Below are 6,000 nucleotides of genomic sequence, written 5' to 3'. Positions count from 1 at the left end.
CCGGGGCACGAACCCGCATCCCCTGCATCGGCAGGCGGACTCTCAACCACTGCGCCACCAGGGAAGCCCAGGAAAGGTGCCTTTAATCAGAATGCCGGCAATCTGGGGAAATGGTGGACTCAGCGTCCCTCAAAAACCGTCTCCGGGCTTCCCTGGTGGCGCAGTGGTTGAGAGTCCGCCTGCCGATGCAGGGGACACGAGTTCGTGCCCCGGTCTGGGAAGATCCCACATTCCGCGGAGCGGCTGGGCCCGTGGGCCATGGCCGCTGAGACTGCGTGTCTGTGCTCCGCAACAGGAGAGGGCACAACAGTGAGAGGCCCGCGTACCGCAAAATCAAACAAACAAACAAACAAAAAACATCTCCGAAGATTCTGCTAGGCCGTGAAATCTTTTAAAGGGAAACAGAAAAGTAATCCCAGTTAATCATTGAGATAGGGGGTCAGAGTTGTTGCCATCCCTCACTGTGTGCAGGCTTGTGTGCAGGCTTGTTGACCCCTCCTGATCTTCCTCTAGGTGTTATCTTGTTCACGCAGTTTGATCAGGAGATTACTGAAGGGGAAGCTAGGGAAGAGATCTGGTCATCTGCTAATTACTTATTCTTCATTTCTACTTTGATTGACGGAAAAAACCAACAAGTTAGGCAGGGTTTTGTGTGATTAAAAGATTTGAAAGGTGTGCTTGGGCTGGAGATGAGTAGAGCATAGGCCTGCCTGGCTTAAGAGTTAGTTACAATATAACTTTGCTAAAGTGACAAGAACAGGGGCTTCCTGATGAGGGTGGTTTCCTGCAAAGAGCTGCTTACATTTCCCCACTTATCAGAACATCATTCCATTTCTATGGGATTAGGGGTGAAGGTCTATCTTCTGTACCTTCTTCATGCTGACATAGGGTGCTGTATTCTCAGAGTGGAAGGTGTCATCATGGGTCTATAGCATCTCTTTGCTGACAATTTTAGTTGTCTGCTTACATATATAGGCAGAGCAAACCACAATAGTTTTGATGCCCACAAAGATATAGATTATTATGAGCAATAATGTTAATCCCATTCTCTTGAGGCCAGTTCTTGGAATTGTGCTAGCCATAGACTCAGTACTGCTCAAGTTGGAGTAGCTTATGTCATGGCTACAGCTGGTCACCATGCAGTTAGCTGTTTTCTCTGGTGACAGTTATAGTATCTGTGAAACAATTCAGGAATGTACATCAGACACTGAGTCTCTGACTCTATTGTCCTAGTCATTAACTTCTTGGTTTTGTAATGGTGGGGAGGAGGGTACTGCAGGGTTCTGCTCAGTTCCAATAGGATGTCAAAATATTGTGAAACATAAAGCAAATGGTTCTTTTTTTTCAAATTAATGTTTTTATTGGAGTATACTTGATTTACAATGTTGTGTTAGTTTCCGCTGTACAGCAAAGCAAATCAGCCATACATATACATATATCCACTCTCTTCTAGACTCCATTCCCATATAGGTCATTACAGAGCAGTGAATAGAGTTCCCTGGGCTATACAGTAGGTTCTCATTAGTTATCTTTTATATGTAATAGTATGTATATGTCAATTCAAATGGTTCTTTTGTAGGGTGGGGTTTATGTCACTGAGGTGAAGTAAAAAAAAAAAAAAAGAAATTTACAATTCAGTACGCTCCTCTTTTTCTCACCTTTTTTTTTCTTTTTTTTCATACCTACTTTTCTGATTATTATACTACTTACATAAAAAGATCTAGGTTAGAGCAGTGCTCATGGCTGCTGTGGAACAACATTCTGGAACACCAAGAAGTCTTCACTGCTTAGGGTTGAAACTTGTGGCCCACTTAAGTGTGGAAGTTTTTTCTGTTTGCCTACTGTTTCCAGTAATATTGTATTTATACTGATAACATGAGAAACCTCAGATGGAGGCCAGGTAAGGGTTGGAGGTACAGGCTAGAGCCTTGGAGTGGCTTCTCTTCTTAGAAGTAAAGGTAATCTATTTGTGAGAGTTCATTGCTGGGGGCAGGGACATCTGGCTAAGATCCAGTAGTCTCTTGAGGTGGAGTTCAGGGGTGGGAGCTTAGCACAAAGATCAGGGCCCCATGTCCATCCCATTGACTTCAGTTCTGAAACTGGTTTTTGAGTGCCTACAGTGGATTTGCCTGCCAAGTAAAGGCTTAAAGGCTGCAACTGCTGAGGGCTTTAGGATAAGATAATGGAAAAAGTTTTCCTTGAGGGCAGGGAGAAGGTTTTGGTTTCCAACATCATTAGGTCCAATTTAATTTGATGAACATTTATTGAATTTCTAGATGAACTAACTGGCTTACAGTCCTAATCAGACTTACCACCTGTTTTTGTAGAATAGCCTCTTGCTGGAATACAGCCATATATGGGCTATGGCTACTTTTGCACTGCAACAGCAGAGTTGAGTAGTTGTGACAGAGTCTAAATAGCTCACAAAACCTAAAATATTTGCTATCTGGTCCTTGGCAGAGAAAGTTTGCTGGCACCATTCCAGAAAGGCAATAGACCAAAGGATAGCCATACCACCTGGATTAAGATCTCTGGCTTCTTTACTTACTACATCTGGGACTAGATTTGCACATTCTTAACCTTTCTGTTTTCTTAGTTTTACTAAGAAATAGGCAGAATGGGAAGAAGTACTTACAGAAGTCATCAGTGTAATGTGCTAGGAGCAATGCTTGGTAATGTAGGTGCTTTTAAATGTCAGCTACTTCTGTTATTTCACTTCCCTCTCCTTCCGCTCCTCTAGGCCTTGAGGCTGAGCATTGGGAACACGGAGATAAACACAACAGGGTTTGATACTCAAGGAGTTTACAAAATAGTAGTGGAAACAGATAAAGAAAAAAACCGATCCAGCATAAAGTAATGAGTGCAGTGAGGGAGGTGTTCTTGGGTCTAGGGAGATCAGAAGAGAAAGAAGTCAGAGCCGGTTTTACTAAGGAGACAGCAACCAGACAAAAGTTGAATAAATAGAAATTTCCTAGGCAGACAGGCAGTCGGAAAGACTCCCAAGCAGACAAAACAGCAGGTATAGAGGCAGGGAGGAGTAAGAGAGGATGTCCAGAGACCTACAGATAGTTGAGTGTTCTTGAAAACAGTGTACATAGTGGTGAGTGATATATCAGGTTGAGTTTGTAGATAGGCCCAGATCACCAACACCTTGTTAAATACTGTGTGTAAGTGTTTTATTAAAATGTTTATTGAGTGACGAAGTTGGGTAGGTCTTTGGATAGGGAGAGCTTCCAGGGGAATAGTCTTCATTTTTTGACTTAAGACATCATCCAGTTTCTTTAATTCAGCAAATATATATGTTAACTTCACTGGGCTGGGTATTATGCTGGATGCTGGGATAGAGATAAGCAGGACATGATCTCTACCTTATAGTGACCTAGTGTCTAACTGGGGAGAGTGCCACAGAACAGTCACAGTAAAAAATACCCACTGTCAATAAGAGTACTTGTCAGGAGTCCTGAGAGCATGGAGGAGAGAGTGCCTAAATGCCTAGAGAATGTGCCTTGAATTTAAGCTGGATCTGAAAAGAAAGTTATGGCCTTCCCAGGCTGAGAGAGGTGACCAGCCATTCCAGGCAAAGGGTAGAGCTTGGAAGACAGAAACATGAGGTGTGGGGTATTTGAAAACATGTGTCAAGAGGCATTGTGTGCAGTATGAGTTGGATGCCAAAAATACTGGCTAAAGGGATGCCAGTTCTACTCTCCATTGCAGAAATGCCTGAAATGGGGGATTGTTGGTGGATATCTCAATGAGTAGATTCTCAAGACTATAAAGGAGAGTTCAGTTGGAATTGATGATTGCCTGTGTCTAGAAAGGAAGGGAAGGAGGGAGGAGAGAAACGGAAGAAGGAAAGGAATGGAAGATAAGGAAGGCTGACGTATGGATGCTGGGAAAGTTAGGGAATGTAGGTATGGGAAATGATTTTGGAGGCAAGATGATGAGTTTCTGGTGATATGGTACGGCATCTAAATAAAGATATAGAGCAAATAAAGACCCAAACTATATAATTAGATTTTGGAATTTTTGGATAAGAGGCAAAGAAACCTTAATAGATATTGAGACTATTCACTGTCAAATGATCTTCTTAAAGCAGTCTTTTCATGGTGTTACTTTTTAGTTCAGAAACCTTTAGAGGCCCATCATTACCTCATTGCCTAAACTCTTTAATGTGGATATTAAGTTTCTCCTCAATTTGGCCTTAACTCTGTTCTGTCCTGTCTCCTGTTTGAGCCCATACGTGCCCATTTGGACAGTGTTGTCCTGGCTTAACCATTCCACTCACTAATTGCCTCTTGGTCTTCCTTCTGGACCTTTAATCCTAAACATCACTGCCCTTTCCTCTTTTCTGAAACAGTTCCTACTTATCGTATAAACTCAATATAATTCTTATCTGTATCCTTCTCTGTCTGAAGCCTGTTCTTTCTCTGTATCCCTGTTCCTTTTTCTCTGCGTCTGCCTGTCTCCCCCACCCTCCACCCCTCTTTTGAATAAGCATTTCTGGGAATAAGTTAATTTCTCTGAAAACCTTGGAAAACACAAAGGATAATTTGCTAATCATAGGATATGCATTGCTATTTATGTATATATTTAAGTTTTGTCCCGCTAAAGAATAATGATTTCATTGTTTTTGTAAAAATGATGAATACTTAATCTTACCTCTTTATCTAAAATAACTTTCCTACTGGCCCACTTACATGACTTTCTATAATTTACTTAGGTTTATTGAGTGCAAACAAAACCTATGTTGATAGAATGAATCCATTTTGTAATTCTACCATCCTCAAAGGATTCCCCCTTTTGGTTTCATAATAAGTAAGTTTAAAAAAAACTATGAACATAAATCAGTCTGTGGGATTCTAGAGTCTCCTAGATTAATGTCACTTGATTTACTCTCTGAATCCAGCCATCTAACCTCAGCCAAATTTCCTGCTGAATTCTCTTGGCACACAGCTTTAACTTTAGAAATCAAAATCCATTTATATCTTTGCCTTGTTCCTTCTGAGTTTGTGCTTTGGTTGGTCTAAGACCTTAAATGAATGCTTCTATTACCCCTTTAGAAAATATGATTCTTATTGAATGTGGCACTGTCCTTAGACTGTAGGAGTGGAGGCACAGATGACGTGTGCCCCCACCCCTTTATTCCAGATGCCTACACTTTAACATGCTTAGTTTTGACTTGGACTGATTTTCCCATCATGGAAATCCATGCCTTTCTCAAAGGGATATGAAATCCAATGTTCTCTTTCTGCCAAAATTCCTTTGTTTCTTTACCTGGATATGAGTGTGAGTTGGGAGATGCTGACCTTGAGGTGAGAGTACAAGGAGAGATGTTTACAGTCAATCTGTGGCTTGCAGCCTCTGCTAAACTAGCCAGCGTTCCAAAGGCCCATGTTATTTTCTTTTTCCAAATTTCCAATAATTAGATTTAGAAATCCTTAGAGACCGTTAAAGTTAAACACACATACACACACAAAGCAAAATTCTCAAATCCTTTAGACATTGTTTAGAATGACTATAATCCATCACTAAGGACTGGTTAGGAAAAAATTTAAGGATTATTTGTCAGGCCTTGCTCACAGATAGGAATTATCTAAGAGTGTGGCATAATGTTTGGGTTTCTAGAAGCTCGGGGCCAGGCTGATTTGGGAAGGGTGTTTCCTAAGGTGTGACCCCAGAGGAAAAGGTGAAGCTGTGGTCAGAGCCAGGAGAGATGGGCGCACGTAAGTACCATGGGAGCGAAGTCAGGGACACACACTGGAGGTTAAACAGAGGAGTCTATGAGGGAGTAAATGGAAACTGAGGTAGAGACTGGGTCAGGTGGTATGGATGCTGGTTTAAGAAAGGGAGAATTTACTGGGAGCATTCCTTTCGGGACTGCTCAGCCTGTGCTCCGGGTTGGGTGGCCCTGCTGCTTAGATGCATTCTGCTGGGATGGACACGAATCTCCTTGCTTGGATTACCAACTTTGCCTATGACCATATGCTGACAGAGTGCTGT

The 6,000-nt window shown here is 41.9% G+C and overlaps 1 protein-coding gene across 3 annotated transcripts in view; it reads left to right on the top strand.

Annotated features, from left to right (window-relative positions):
* GALK2 (galactokinase 2) overlaps positions 1-6,000 on the top strand; it is a 142,568-nt gene that overhangs the window by 98,697 nt on the left and 37,871 nt on the right. The window lies entirely within an intron of this gene.

This window comes from Lipotes vexillifer, unplaced genomic scaffold (assembly GCF_000442215.2).
Source record: "Lipotes vexillifer unplaced genomic scaffold, Lipotes_vexillifer_v1.1 scaffold24, whole genome shotgun sequence".
Classification (NCBI taxonomy): Eukaryota; Metazoa; Chordata; class Mammalia; order Artiodactyla; family Lipotidae; genus Lipotes; species Lipotes vexillifer.
The sequence above is the reverse complement of the archived record's forward strand: the minus strand, read 5'-3'. Positions and strand labels throughout refer to the sequence as shown.